At 52.4% G+C, this 15,837-nt stretch overlaps 1 protein-coding gene across 1 annotated transcript in view; it reads right to left on the reverse strand.

Annotated features, from left to right (window-relative positions):
* Positions 1-15,837, reverse strand: part of MN1 (MN1 proto-oncogene, transcriptional regulator) — a 47,165-nt gene that overhangs the window by 25,646 nt on the left and 5,682 nt on the right. The window lies entirely within an intron of this gene.

The raw sequence follows: 15,837 nt of genomic DNA on the forward strand, positions 1-15,837 counted from the left end.
TTGGTGAGAAATCAGCGTCCAGTCTCGTCCTTAGCGGTGGTGAGCATGGGCTCCCAAGGCAGACGGGCCCAGGTGTGAACGGGCGTCCTGCCCACACTCCCGGCCAGCTGACCTGGTGCAGGTCAGTGTGCCTCTCTGAGCCTCAGCGTCCTCATCTGTACCATGGGGCTTGGTGTGACCGGCACTCAATGCCTGAGGCCTGTTACAACTGCTGTGCTGCTCAGAGAGTCAGGGAGGAAGGCAAAAGAAAAGCTCCCAGAAGGGGGACGCCAGGCCCGGGTCACCCAGAGGCTCAGCCCTCTGTCCCTCCACGGGCTGGGCCCCGGCAGCGCCTGCTGCCTTCCTGTCCCGGTGACCTCTGTCAGGCATGGAGAACAATGCCTGGGAAAAGAAGGAAACAGAGTCTCCCTGGGCCGGGACATAAATCGTGGCCTGCCCAGATCAGGGAGCGGACGGACATCCCCCACGCCCCCCACCTGTGGCAGGCTGCACACTCCCCCTGGGCTCTGAGTGCCTTGTTCCTGGGAAGGGGGTACACCCGCTGCTCTCACTCGTGGCCCAGAAGCTGCCAAATGAGGGGAAGAGCGTTTCTGCTTCCTCAGAAGGGGGCCGGCGTGAAGAAAGGAAAGGGAAACTGACACCGTTTCAGAGACTCTGGGCTCCGATGCAAACGCTGTTAATTGCACATCTACTATGGGCCATCGGATCCCCATCCCTCCTGAGCACCATACCCTCCCCCTGGCTCCCCGTCATGCTTAGAATAAAACCCACACTCCTGACTCGACCGTGGTGACAAGCCCTGCCCGCCTGGACCCTCTCTCCCTTCTCGCCAGCCCCTCCCTGCTCCGGGAAGATGCCAGCTCAGTCCTGCCTCGAGGCTCCTGCCTTTGCTGGGCCCCCCCTACCTGAAAGCCCATTCCTACAGACCTTGACCGGCTGGCTGCCGGGGGTGTAGACTGTTAACTATTCAGGAATTCTGCAAGCCGACTGAGGCCTGACATTGGGCTACTGTGGGGAGTATTTATGCCAGGGGAATCGGGGAATGCTGCAGACAGAAACCTTCTTTCCTCCCCCCACCCGAGAGCCGGCTCTTGGCCGGCTAGCAGCACACCACTGGCTGGTCCCTTCTCATCATTCAAGGCTTTTGCTCACCTGTCACCACCCCACAGAGGCATCCCCGGTGGCCCAGTCGAGAAACTCCCAGGCATGTCCCCTTCTCCTAAGGCTCTGTTCCGCGCCCTGCCTGCTCTGTGTCATTCTTCCTGTTTTGCTGTTTGTCGGTCTGTCCACTCTCCTAGAATGGAAACTCTGTGACAGCAGGAGCTTTTGTCCCTCTGGTTTCTCACCGCACCCCAGCACCCAGAATAGCCATAACTGCTTCATTCACGTTTGCTAAATAAATACACCAATCAGGTGCTTGCGAACTCAGACTCTGCGGCATGTTCTGATTAATTTGAACCCTGGCCCCTGTCCCTCACTATGGTTCAGGGTTTCTCAATACTGGAGCTTTTGACCTTCCGGGCTTGGGAGTTCTTTCTGGGGAGACTGTGGCTCAGGGATGGGCTGTGTTTTGTACGATGTTTTGCTGCAGCCCCGGCCTCTACCCGCTGAACGCCGGGAGCGACGTCCCTCTCTGCAGCTGTGACAACCAGAAACGTCTCTAGACGTCGCCACGTGCCTGGCCGGTGAGGGTCGGCAGGGAGAGGGGGGAAGAGGCTCACATCACCCCAGGTGAGGACCACGGCCAGGCTCCTGAGGGAGGTGTGTTATTCTCCCCAGCGCACAGCAGGGGATGCTGAGGCTGGGGGAAGCGCTGTGATTAAGCCAATGTGGGAACAGAGACTGATTTTCCTCCTGTTGATCCCAAACCCTACCCTGTTGCTCACTGCCCCCAGGGCACAGAGCCCATCAGCGCCCCCAGCAACCATCTCAGAAGGGACCGAAGGATCACGCCGGTGTTACAGGGGAGGACACTGAGGCTCAGAGAGGTGAACCCCCTGCCCAGGGTCACACAGCACACAAGTATCAGAGCTGGGATTGGAACTCAGGCCTAGGCGACTAGCCCCTCCCCCCCTCATTGTGGCAGGGGTGTTCCCTCCCTCTGGAACAGAGCTCACTCGCGCTCTCGCTGTTCAGCCTAAGCCTGCCAGGTTCCCGAGTCCCCACCTGAGGTGCCAGACACAGGGGTTTAATATTTTACTGCCAGCTCTCAAATTGTTTATGGCTGGCGCGGGCTCCTGGCAAAGTGCTCAGAGGCCGGGGACCGGCTCATCTCATGAATTCCTTCAATGAGAAGGCTGACCATTACTCACGCATATCAGGGAACTGTGCCTTCAGCGCACAGGGAGAGCTGTCAGGAGGAAGAAAAATATCACGGCACTGCCATCCTGCTGCCAGCAAGCCGTGGCTGACCACGGCTGACCGCGCCGGGCTGGGACTGGCCCACCACGGGCCAGTGGGGGTCTGACCGCCGCACACAAGGGGAGGGTCCGACAGTGAGATGGCCACTGCAGGAGCAGGGGTACCTGCCCAGCCCTGCCCTAGGACACCTTCACATTTCCTGAGCAAGTTCCTGGTGCCGGGCCCCGGACTAAGCGCCTGGTGCACAACGTTGCGTGGTTCCCCTCCAGCCCGCGCCACTGGATGACAGAGGACAGGTCACACGGCCTCCCTTGCTGGGACAAACAACAGCAGCAACACCATGCTGCACGTCCAAGGGTCATGTGTGTGGAACATCTGGCATACAGCAGGTGGTCAATAAAAGCTGTGCTGGCACGGTGTTTCCTTGGTGAGACGCAGTCTTGGGAGCACTTGCTCCTGTGTGTATGAACTCACGGAATCCTCCCAGCCCCGTGAGGTGGGAATGAGAAGTCCCCTTTCACCGAAGAGGAAAAGGAGGCACAGAGAGGGTAAGTAGCCCACCCAAGGTCACACAGCCAGGAAATGGAGCTGCTGGAGTTTGAACCCAGTGTGTTTGGCTCCAGAGCTTGTGCTCTTAACCGTTACAATCACCCCATTTAGTCCTGTTCAGCTACAACCGTCCCATTCAGTCCTCATAATACTTCTAGGAGGGGAAGTGCCATTTATTTTTTCCCTCTTTTCGATGTTCTGAGCAAACCAAACTAAGAGCGCTGACTTGGCTATAAGGTCACAGGGCTCAGAAGAGTCAGAGGGCCAGGCCTGAACCCGAGCCCACCCGTCTGGCAGGACCCGGTGCTACGGCGGCTTCCCCAAGGTCAGGACAGGTCAGGTCAGGTCTCCTGAACAACACCCACCTCCGTAGGAGGAAGGAGAACAAGTGCTGCTGTCCTCAGGGTGTCAGGGTGCTTTCTACAGAGGTCTGGAGACTTCCGGCTTAAGAAGTCCCCGGCCCTGGTTGACACAAGGCTCAGCCAGGCAAAATCAGATCCTGGCTCACAGGTGAGGAGGTCAAGAGGTAGTAAGGGAAGGTCGAGGCCAAGGGTCCGCTACTGTCTGATCCTTGTTCTGCAGCCATGCTGTGTGACTGTGGCCAAGTTGCTTGCCCTCTCTGGGCCTTGGATATCTCAGCTGGGCACGGCTGTGGAGAAGGGGCACAAAACCGGGAGAAGTTCTTTCCCAGTCTAGAACGTTACCTAAACTTTCACCTTTGTGCTAGTTCAACAGTGAAAGCTACGAGCACATGCTTCCTCCCCTAGTGCAACACCGCAGCTCTGACCACGGTCCTGTCTGTACATCGACCTTGCCAACACAAGTCTATCTCCACAGACGCACACCCGGGCAGGGCAGGAAAAACTGGGTCAGCAGACAGCAGCCCATGGCAGCCAGGGCAATAAGCTCTCAAAGACTTTCCACAACGACGCGACCACACGCTTCATGCTGAAATGCATGAAGCAAACCTTCTAAGAAGTTCTGAATGTCCACTTTCCCCAAAAATGGCCACAGAGGCCCCAGCGGAGAGCTGGCCCCCAGAGCCACTCCTCAGTGGGTATGCGGGGGCTAAAAGCATCCTCTTTCAGAGCTGCCCCAAAAGGGGGAGCAGGGAGCGGGCACCTGGGTAGCAGGGAGAGAGGATGGTGGGAAACGGCCCAGAGAGGTGAGGGCAGCTGAGGGGGTGAAGGGTCCCGAGCACAATCAGCTCCAACTTCAAGACCAGTTTCTGCACTTGTGGGAATCACCAAACAGCCCCCAAGCCCAACCCAGGTAGAAGAAACAGGAAAAAAAAAAACTGTGAGCAAACCCAGCCCCTGTCCCTATGACAGACTCACCATTTCCATCTAACCTCTGTTCGAGCTAAACTTCAAAAAAATCCTGGGCACAGGGTGGGGAGGGACGGGGCCTGCTGAAAACCGGGACACCCGGCTTTTGCAGGCTTAAAAACAGATCAATTTTACTCTAAAGTTTAAAATGAAACATACCCCTGTTTGGGAAAAGAATTTCATTAGGAGGAAAATATAATATAAAAATACCCATTTAGAAAGAATGTGCTATTAATTCTTAGCACTCTATGCAGAAGGGAAAATTGCATTTTTATCTAAATGGTTTTTCTGCATAAGCCATTTACAATATTCTTTGCCTCTCTATAATAGGCCTTGCTACCATTAGTACTGGGGCGACCAGGCTGAGGGCTGAAATCACCCTCAAACACATTTCATACATAACCCCTGAAAATCTATTCCAACAGGGACCTCAGCAAACAGGCCCAGCATTCCTTTTTTAAGGAAGAAATAAATATTGCTGAGGGAGATGGGGGGCGGAGGGGAGGCTGGGGGTGGGGTACTGGTGGGGAAGAAGGGGGACAAGATGGTTTAAGTTAAAAGCAAATGCTCTGGGTCTTTTTAGCCAGCTGTGAAATTGTAACTGATTTTTGGTTGCACGACTGCAACCATTTGCCTGCTTGCGTGTGCACAGATACGTGTGTGTGCTGGTATCACGCACACACACACACACACACACGCACACGCACACACTCTCACGGGTTTCCATCAGACAAGCAAACAAGGAAAGGATGAAATTCAGGATATGAAAACAAACTATTTTTAAACGCTAAAGCAAACACACCAAGATAGTAATACTGCTATTTTCCCATTAAACTAAGTTTCTCTCAATTTGAAAAGCGAGAGTAATCTAAACAATACTTCCAAACAAACTGCATGCAGTCTGGGGGTTGTGGCCTCCTCCGTTCTTAACAACAGGGGGGAAAAAACCCTCCGTAGAGAAGCAAAAACACAGCGGGGCTGGGGCCAGCCCACTTCACCACGTTCTGCCACGTCCCACCAAACGTGTCCTCCTCCACAACGGCATGCCTGGTCGTTCAGGCGTCTCCAACTTCCAAATGCAATACTTTTTCTTTCTTCCAAACAGTTGAAAGAAAAAAGTCTTCTAGTTCTTTCTCTCTTGGATTCCCAAAATAGCTACTTACTTAATACCAAATGTCGGGGAGCTAAATTAATTCATTAAAGAGATGCAGGGACTGTGGTGGGCACAGAGCTGGTGGGGGGGAAGGGGGTGCGGGCGGGGAAGTGGCTGGGATTTTGATGCCAGGAGCCAGAATGCCTCGGTCCGCTCTCTTCCGGCATTGCTGGGTCCATAAATTCTTCCTTTCAAACCAGGAGTCCAGAAATGTCATAATTATAGCCGATACAGGTAACAGGTGTGCGCCCCCTCTGTCCCTCCCACCCCCACCCCCACCCCCACCCCCTGCTCCCGTCTTCCAGATGAGCTTCTGGAAGATTTAGTGGTCTAGCCTGGGGTGTCGTAATTACAGGAAACGACTCTAGTTTTAAGGGTTAGATAAAGACCCTCTCCAAATTTAAGGCCAGACACCAATGTCCATTAGACTTTAACAGGCCCACATAAAAAAAAGAAATTGTATCCTCATCTCTCCAAATGCCCGTTTCCTCAGTGACTCAGGTTCATTTCAGGCTGGCTCGGCGCCGAAAATACTCCATCCTGCCCTCGCTCCGCAAAGGGCCTCCGTGGAAACTGATGTGCATGGAATTAAGCAAATGGGGGTTGGGGGCGTGCTCGGGAAATCATTCACTCAAAAACCATGATGGCCAAGACCCATCTTTTAAAAAAGAAAAAAAAAAAAGCCAGTCATAATGGAAGTGGAATTTTAACCCATCATCTGGAAGCAGAGAGACAGGAAGGCTATGGGGAGCCCAGGGAGGAAGAGGGGGGTACCCAGAGATGCCGGGCCAAAGAGCCCCGCACCATCAAGATGACACACACTCCCCTTTTGAGATTCACTGTTCGGAGAGGCCAAATTGCGGGCTGTTTGGCTCTGTTTTCCCTTGTCCCAGCTTTCAAGACTTATGCGTACTTTTTCTTCCTTCTTTGGAAGTCAAGCCATGCGTTTCCCTAAAAGTTACGCTCGCGCACATCCCAGCACCACCATTTGTCAGGGAGCAGCATGGACGGTGCTCCAGAAAGGGTTTACGATTCTTAGGTCTTCTCCATGTCAGTGCTCAGCTCCCAGTCAATTAAGAAGTAATGCTCGAAAACTTTCCAGGGACCAAGGCACCAGGAGGAAACCCACGTTCTTTGGCTGTCTCCAAGGCTCTGGGAGGCTGGGTTTGCTGGACAATTGAGCTTTTTCTCCCTCCTTCCCGACAAGTGATGGCTTAGGGGCCACTCGCCTCTCTCTTCCTGTCCTGGGGAGGTGGTGGGAACTGCAACCGGGGGTCTTGATTCTGTCTTGGGGGAGCCGGGACCCCTAGCGTACGGGTTCAGCCTCACGGACACACGCACACAGCCCTACAATTGTGATCCCAGCAAAATGCTTCTCACACTGAGCACAAAATAAATGCTTATTAACTAAACTGACCCCAAATAGTGAAACGTACAAGTAAATTAATCATGCCTCTCCTGGAGGCCTAACAGGATTACAAATTCGGCAAAAATTGACCACACTGAGATCAATAAGCTTCTACTTAAAAGTGAAAGGAGCCAAAACTTTGTATGAGCTTCTTTTGGGGCGGGTGGGGGGGGGGGCGGAGGGAGGGAAGAAACCCATTTATTTTTTCATTTCTTATGAAGACTTCTCAGGCCTGTGTGTGTGTGTGTGCGCGCACATGCACGAACAGAAACCGGCAAAAGGCATCCAAAGCTTTATGCCCAGACAATTTAGAAATAGTCACGGCATAAGGATCGTGAAATTGCTCTTGTTTAAAAAAGCCAAATTTTGGGCCACAGCCTCTCTTCCCTCAAATACTAAACAACCACCAAAAGTTACAGTGCAGGGGATGAAAATGGTCAATTTGTTTTGAGCCAATTAGGCCTCCCTACAAAAGCACTCCGCGCTGCTGATGGCTGGACCGTGGGTCCCCCGAAGAGGAAGAGAAAGGAGACCCGAACGGCTGCAGCTCCTTTCCACACTTGGCTTATCTCGAGTCAGGGAAATCTTCCTATTGCTGAATTCATCACTTACTTTCGTTCCGTTTTTGCCTACCATTCAGAAAAAGGAAAAAAATATACATTGTGTAGGAGGGCGCTGCTTGCGTTTCAAAGCAGTGGGACCTGCCCGTGAGATGATCCCCAAAGGGGCTGGGTGCTGGGAGGGAAGCCTCAGTGGTCGCTCCTTTTTCCCACTCCATTCATCCCTCTTTAATGGAAAGGTCTGGGTTCATCTGCAAAACTTGGTACATCGGCAACAGGCTACATGGGGCCAACTCTTAGGCAGGAGAAGGTGGCCACAAGCACGTTACAAGGCCCTGACCCACCCAGGGCCCATCTGTGTCTTCATCCTCCACGCGCCCCACTCCCATCCCCCACTCCGTGCGTCTGCCTCGGCCACTATCTAAACAAAATCGGGCTCTGATTGCTAACAGACCCACCGTTCGGTCATCGGTCCCATGGTGGGTCCTCCACGTCTACATTCTCCCCCCAAAAATCTGCGGGCATGGGGAAGTTCACACTATAACTTCGCGTGCTTTTGCGATGGCCGACGACAGCCCCCAAGCAATCCCCTCACCCCCAGCCTCACCCAGGAAGTGTTATATAAATGACTGCCACATTTAGAAATTATTTGCCACTCCTGAAACCCCAAGTATTGGTAAATAACATTCTGATTCCTATGGACACACTTCTCCCCGCTCCACCCACCCCTCTCCTGCCGCCCCCGCACCGGCCCCAAGAAAATAAACCGCACCCCCATCTCAGTCTTCCCAATGAGGGGTGTTTTTCTCTCTGCCTTCCAGCGCACAGGAAAAGAGAGCGGAATATACACGTCAGGCCTCGGGCCCTAGTGTTCGCAAGGACTTTCCAAACAGCCCACGCGGACGGGGTAGAGCCCACTGACTTCTCAGCGAGCTCCCAACCAGCCCCTCGCTTTCTCTGGAAGGCTGAGCTTTGGATTTCAAAGCAGGCTATGTTTTCTTCGGACTCCCCACCCCCTCTCTGATCATAAGATGGTCCCTCAGAAGTATTTTATTCCTGGTGGTCATTGCCAATCATTCGACAATACTTGTGTTCCCAGATCCAACGGCGTTTGAAAACACTGCTTCCCGGTAACTGAAAAGGGTCATATCTTTTTGACATCCCATCCTGCCCTGGATGACTGGATGAACAGGGAGCAGGGTGTGTGTGTGTGTGTGTGTGCGCGCGCGCGCACTGACTCGAGCACGCGTCTATGCATGCATCTGCGTGCAAGTGTGTATGGAGGGGTTCACTCATTAACTGTCGCCTCACGTTCCAGGAGCTCCCAAACACAACCAGGCACGCCACGCTGGGGCCCTCAACTTTGGGGCAGACGAGTTTCCCCAGGCACGCCGCCCTAAGCCAGCGGCATCAGAATGGCCCGAGACCGGGTCTGCTCCAGGGACACTTCGGACCCGAGCTTTCAGATCAAATTAAATCTTGGTGCCCAAACACTTTTTAAATCATTATCAGCAACGAGAAGGAAAACCTAATTTTAAATCCTCAGAATCGAACGCATCTACGAGCCACTTTGTTCTCCCAAGACAGGCTGCTGGAAGAGGGAAATGGGGAACGTGGGGGCGGCCAAGTGCCTCGGCACCAAAGTTAGTCTGCGCTTCTTCCAAAGGCATGACAATCGCCGTCTACTGCTGAGTAACCGTGGAGATGGTTTTTGACACACACCAGATAAAAGCAAGACCTTGTTCCCTCTGGAGGAGGGGGCGGCCTTCAAAGCCCTCGACTTTCCAAAAATGTCCACAGCCATGGGCCCCAAATATGGCTTTGCCCAAGGGTCTCCCTGTTTCCCCAAACCACTGTCCAGCACATTTCCTTCACCCAAACCAAACACTGGCACAGATAAGTCAGCCTGCAACCCAGAAAACCAGGGACCGCTAGAGGGATCAGAATCCCAGGGCCAAACAGTTCACGAGGAGCCTAAGATCTTCTACAGAGAGCTGGAAGGAAGGTGGGAAGGAAGACAGAGGGTTTGGGTCACACGGTGGATCCTAGCAGCAATTGGGGAAGTGGGGCAGGCTGAGTTTGCTGGACATCTGAGCCATAAAGATTGGAACACTACAAACCTGCTTTCTTACAAGGTGAGTTTGTGTTAGGATGTTTGCTGAGGGTTGTCCCCTTTTTTGGACAAACCTATTCCATGTCAGATGTTCCTTCTGGGACATGCAGAGAGAGCCAATTGGTTATTGCGAATGCACACAGACCTCCAAAACTGTTCAATTGCCTTTATGTTTTAAAGGGCATTTGGGTCCACGCGATGATGTCAATCGTGGAAGGATACGCACACCATCGCTAAACAGCTCTCTCTCTGATCCAGCTTCGCAAGGGAAGAGTTTTCTCAGCCAGGAGGGAGAACGAGAATTTGGGATGCCGTAGCTATGACGGACCACCCAATTCCGTAGGTACCAGGGGTGCCAGCCCAACGTGGCCTCGTCGGGCCAAAGCTCAAAGCTATCAAGAACCCCGAAACAGCCCCTCAGATTTCAAGGTGCGGGGAAACCCGTGGCAAGTTTCTCCACTGCCTCCTCTCCCGGGTTCTTTCTGGGCGAACACCATGTTGGAGTAGACCCTTCCTTTGCTTCCCAAACCTTGAAGGCCGTTGATTAAAACACAGGCCAGCAAACAAAGCGGGCCGCGGCGTCCTATCAGAATCACACCCCGTAGGAATGCTGTCCCTCCGGCAGCCCTCCACACTCAAGCCAATGGAACCGCACTCTGCCTTTCCATCCTGGCCACAGAGTGAGTTTGGAGTTGTTGTCCCTGATGGACACGCTGTGACTGAGGCCATCTCCTCTCCCACGTTCTCAAGTGACGGGCTGCCCTGCTGAGGCTGGGCGCTGGGTGCCTCTTGTCGCGTCACGGCGAGGCATCGGAAAGCGCTCAGGGCCTCCTCCTCGCTGGGCTACCCATCGGGCCAAGGTGCCAGGGTCCCAGAGCCATCTCTCCCTTCAGGTCCCATTCACAATGTCTCAGGGCCCCGCGTGGCGCTGAGTTGGGGACTGTCAGCTGAGCTGTTACACAGAGGGTCCCCGAAGGCAAGGCTGTGACTAATTCGAAAGCCTGGCGTCGTCGGCTCCTCCATGTTGGTACCAAAAGATTACAATGAAGGAGAGGAATTTCCATAAATGAGAAGCAGCGCCCGCTTCCCACAACTGGGAGGGGGAGGGGGGAGAGGCGGAGGGGGAGGGGGGGTGGGCACTGATTCAAAGATTCCTCTCCTGGCTGGAGAGTGGTGTCAGCTGAACTCAGCCAGCGAGACACCTCCACGCACGCTCACGCACAAACCCCAGCGAGGGGCGATGTGCGTCTGCTACCAAAATACTCCAGATCAAAGTCACCCACAGCCCAGGAGGCCCGGGAGGCCGAGATTTCGTAATTAGGATCTTCAAAATCCTCCGTCTATTTTTAGGACTTGCGCTCATTCAGTCCTTTACGGAATCAGAACCTGTCAGCTAACGCCATTGAGACTGAAGGTTTAGCTCCTTTCCCCACTTGCCTTGGGAAAGCAGATTAAGGGTAAAGTGGAGGAGTGGCTGGATGATTTGATGGAAATACACTTGGCCATGCATATGTATATGTGCTTGTGCTGGGGTGGGGCGTGGGGGACGGAGGGGGGGGGCGCCTTCACACACTGAATTGCAGGGGGCCCTGCTTTCCCCTCGTGGGCTACAGGCAGACCCAGAGCCGACACCCACCTCGGCCACACTCTTTCAAGCCGGCCCCCAGACCACTTCCTTTGGCTTCCGTGGGTTCGAGAAGGTGAGGAAGCTTGAAAATTTTCCACCAAATGTCTCTCTTCTCAATCACGCACTCATGTATATACCAACATCTCCGCCACCAGCAATCAAAACCCACACTCAAATCTGTCCACCCAAGTTGGGCCTAAAAATAGACATCGTCCTAAAACAAACACATGGCTCGGCAAGTCAAAATCCCGACTTGAGTCAAAATGATGAAGCTGGTTATTCCAGCCCCTCCAGACCGAATATTTGGGTGACATAAACAGGGAGGCAGAGGGGGAAGGACAGGAGGTACACCCACTGGGTTACAGGGGGGGCCCTCCCAGACAGACCCATTAGAAGGTTTGGGGTTTTATACTGCGATTTGCTGGGAGGCCTGGCTGCCCCTGTCCACACCCCCGACATTTGATCCCATGACATAAAACTATAGCTTTTTATTCTCTAAAATTAACCAGAGGTAAAACGCAGTATTCCTTACCAGGAGTATTTATCTCCTAAGTGCCTTTGGCAAAGTAGATCCCTCCCTGGGCAAAGAACATGACCCTACGTGATTGTCACTCAAGTGGAAAGAAAGGTGATTTTGCTTTCTCCTCCAGCGCCGAGTGAGTTCAGGAGATCCTGTGAAACCCCAAGGATACGCTCAAGTTTGTCCCGCCAGAGTGGGACGAATTTCCCTCCTCCGATTTCACCTGGTCCACCCGGACTGTTTATTAAAGATGTATATTTTATATCAGCAGAGGGTATCAGGAAACTTCTTGGCGAGGGCAGGATCTGTTTTTCAGGACCTATTAAGATTCTTTGTGGAAATTTAAATACCTCTGTCAGGCAAACAAAATCCTATCAGGAATCATAGAATTTCATTGCTAGAAAGAGGTATTACATTAAGCAGCCCTCACTCCCTTCCTAGAAACCTCAATAAAACAGAAGTACATTTCAACAGCCCCTCACTTCCGGTCTGAAGGGCCTCACAAGAGATGTAAATGGATTTATATTAAAGAAAGCGATCCTTGAGGAAAGCCCTTCAATCTACGAAAATTCTATCTATTTATACATTTACATATATCCACACACATAGGAAAGAATATAGGTCTCCATGATCTATCAGAAGGCAGCGGCTCTTTAAAATCAAAACAGGTAGAAAAATCCAGTGGTGGAAGCCATTAACAAGTTCAACACCGACAAGCTTCAAACCCTTAAAAATCCTTGTCCTTTATTAATATTTAGCAGAAATGCATAATTGCAGATGTGCGCTAAGTTGGGGTTTTATGTCGGGAGGCGGGCAAAGGAGACAGGTTTATTACAGCCATGAAATATTAAACAAGCACCAAAGAACAGGAGTAGTATGTCCCGGGCTAGCCAGGGAGCAAGCAGGCTGGACCGTCAGCGGCACAAAGGGGGCTCCTATCTGTTTACATTACCCCTGATTAACACCTGCGAAGTTTTGGGTTACATCTTCCTCCGAAGGCAGGCAACCGCGCTGGGTGATTTCGTAGGGAAAGCCTTCCCCAAACAAGTCTGAGTGAGCCGAAAAAATTCTCTCCACGCCGTGGGGAGTGGGGGAAACTACTCAGGAAAGCAGCCCTGGGGCCTGCCCCCCTCCCCCAAGCCTGCCCCCACATCGGCGGAAACTCAGGGTCCCAATCCTGCCTGCCCACTATTGCTCAGCCCTGCTTACTGAGTTACGACCGGCACACTCAGAGAGGCATGAAATTCCAAAAATTTCTCCCGCATCACTGTAAAAATATCATACTTCCAAAAACGGCAGGATTGCAAGCACGGCGGACACGGAGCCCTCTCCTATTTCAATGTGTGTGAAGGAACGTTTTCTAGACGGCTCCGGATTTCAGGACAGGGAGCAAGCCACGGAATGGAAGTTTGCAAGGCTAAACTTATTACAGAACACAGTTAATTCAAGTTTTGAAAATCGTCAGGGGCAGGGGCGGGGGGGGGGGAACGTACTTTTTCAGACTTAATACCCTCTTATCTACAATTCCTCGTTTGTCCTCCTTCTCTGTTTTGGGATTCCTCCACAGCCACACGCCTATTACCAAGATAGGTGGACGATTTTGCCAACTCCTCTCAAATTCGTGTCATCCTCACTGATCTAATAGATACCTGAATAGAGCCAGACTCAGGCTGGCTCCCCCCTGCTCCCAGCACAGCCTCACCCTACCCCGCCCCCCCCAACTTTGTGCAAACAGGACCTCAAGATGAGATGAGGAGTTTCATTATGTAAAAGTTGTGGGGTGGGTTAAGAAGTCAGGAGAAGCATAATTTGGAGAAGCCTGCTTACCTGGTTTAAAAAAAAAAAAAATTATCATCACACGTGATTCTGGCCTGGCCTTTGCCTGAGAACTACAACTTGCCATTTGAGTTCCCTCCCCTCCAAAGGACATCTAAACCCCATAAGACAATCTGGGCACGTCCCACTGACTACAGGGCTTGTGCGGGGCTGAAGACGGATCCGTTCTCACCAATCCGAGCACAGATCATTTTGTTAAATACCGACTCGTACTTTGTCACCGGAGCGAAGAATTTCAGAAACGGTGTTAATATTTAATCACATTAGTCCTGGTGTGTTTTATGGCGTGACAAAATAAAATATCATTCCAAACATGGGCTTTGCCTGAAAGGGGGTGGGAGAGAAGGTACTGGCCGGGGGCTGGGACCTCCAGAAGGCATGTTCGAAGCTGCTGGACACCCCGCTTCGTGGCTGAGGGGCCCATGGGCCTGTGTTTAAGGACAAGCAGAACGCTGTACTTTAACATTTTTTTTCTGCCTCTATTTTGAAGGGGCACACTTCACTGATTTTCAGCCAGGGGACTCGGGGGGCTGTTGAAGGCTCCGTGTACCTATTTATACAACATGTGCAGATGGAACTGCAGGGTGTTATCATAATGAAAAGTTTAATCATCCTTATTTACTACCAGTAAGGGAGCAGGAATCGGATGCAGATACCTTATAAAGCCTTAACTAGCAGCCCCAAGGCTGCAGAAGCTGCGAGTGACCTCAATTCGGGGCTTTATCGAGGAAACTGTCCTTCCCACATCACAGAGTGGAAAACAAAGGAGGTCAAGTGGGTGTCCCTGCGACGCTGCTAAGGAGGCCAGCCCCGAAGCCCGTCCCTGAAGGAAGTCCCTGTCCCCCCCCCCCGCCTCCCCGCTGTGCAAGGGAGGGCTGCCTTTAGCTTACAAGGGGGAATCAACCCTCAAGTGACTAGCATCTGTTTCCAAAAAAATATTTTCCCTCCTCTGACTGTGATAATGAAACAAACAAAACAAAACGTATCTTTAATGACATCTCTTCATTCACAGCCTGCATCTTTTTTTCTTTTTTTCTGGAAAGGAAGATTAGGGGGACCCCCGGCAAGAGGGCTCTGTGACACCTTTAAAAAAATCTTAAAACCACTCAATTCTTCTCCACCTCATCTGCGAAGGCTCTTCGGAAGACTTGCAGGCCGAGGGCTACTGGTTTTCCTTTATTAATTCTCAAAATCAGGGGTTCTTAAAAAACTTTTCTCACCCTATTTTGGCCAATGTGTTCCTAATTACTGGGAGGGGGGAGGGGTGGGGGGAGGGGCAGCCAGGCCAAGCCAGGTAGAAGTGACAGGGGCTGGGATTTGTGCTTAACCAGCTATCGATCCGATAGGATCGAGATGTTGTGTACAAGAAAATAAAAGAGACTGGGGGTGGGGTGGGGGGCCCGGGAGCCGGGCAAGCAGGATGCTGCGTCCAAGTCCATTTTAAAAAGGAAGAGGGGGGGGGAAACCAGGGAGAAGCAGCGGAGGGTCCCAAACTAACCAATTTATGGCCTTGCCTGGGAGAAGCCTGGAGAATGCTGATGCTGGCCGCAACGTCTGCCGTGCATGCTAAACAGCAGGCTTCAAATGAGAGAGCAGCGTCCCGGGCTGGGCAATAGGCGAACAAAGAGAAAAGCAGGGAGGCCGCATTCATGAATTAGAAAAACCTAAGCGGGAACGCTACCCAGGACGGCAGCGGTGAAAGCCCCGAGTTCTGAGCCACCCAACTCCCTGGCCGCGCTTCCCCTCCCCCCTCCTCCTTCCTCCTCCTCCTCCAGCCCATTCTCCTAAAACCTACCGGCACCTTAAACCCAGGGGCAAGAGGCCCAGGCCAAGGAAGACAGAGGAGAAGAACTCTAAGAGCAAGAATCAGGGGGCATCTTTTTTTAAAGACAGGGTTCAATCGCTGGCTCCATAGTAATATTCAGCCCCCCCGTGAAGCCTAGGGAAGGCACCTAGGGTTTAAAAGAAAAAGGTAGGAATGGGGGGGGGGAGAAATGATGTTACCTAATTTTTAGAAGCAATTATCTGTGAAAAAAAGAAAGGCCCCCGTTAAAATGAAACGGTTACCAACTGCAGTCCAGTCCTCTTTCAGTGAAAAACAAAACTGTTATTACTTTAACTGCAATGGCGGTCCCTTTGCTAACCCCCACCCCACCCACCTTAAAGGCCTCCAGGCCTGGTGGGGAGGGAGTGCTTAGAATGCAAACAAGAGCTGGGACCAGACATCTGTCACCAAAGCCAGGCGAGATATTGACAAACGCGGGTCCTTTGTGTCTTAAGAATATATATCCATATCCCCATACACAGATGATGCCCTGGCTGAGTGGCCGGCCTCTGCCAAGCAGACCCCACCCCAGCCCCAGCACCCCCCACCCAAATGTC

The sequence above is a fragment of the Ursus arctos genome, unplaced genomic scaffold (genome assembly GCF_023065955.2).
Source record: "Ursus arctos isolate Adak ecotype North America unplaced genomic scaffold, UrsArc2.0 scaffold_34, whole genome shotgun sequence".
Taxonomy (NCBI): Eukaryota; Metazoa; Chordata; class Mammalia; order Carnivora; family Ursidae; genus Ursus; species Ursus arctos.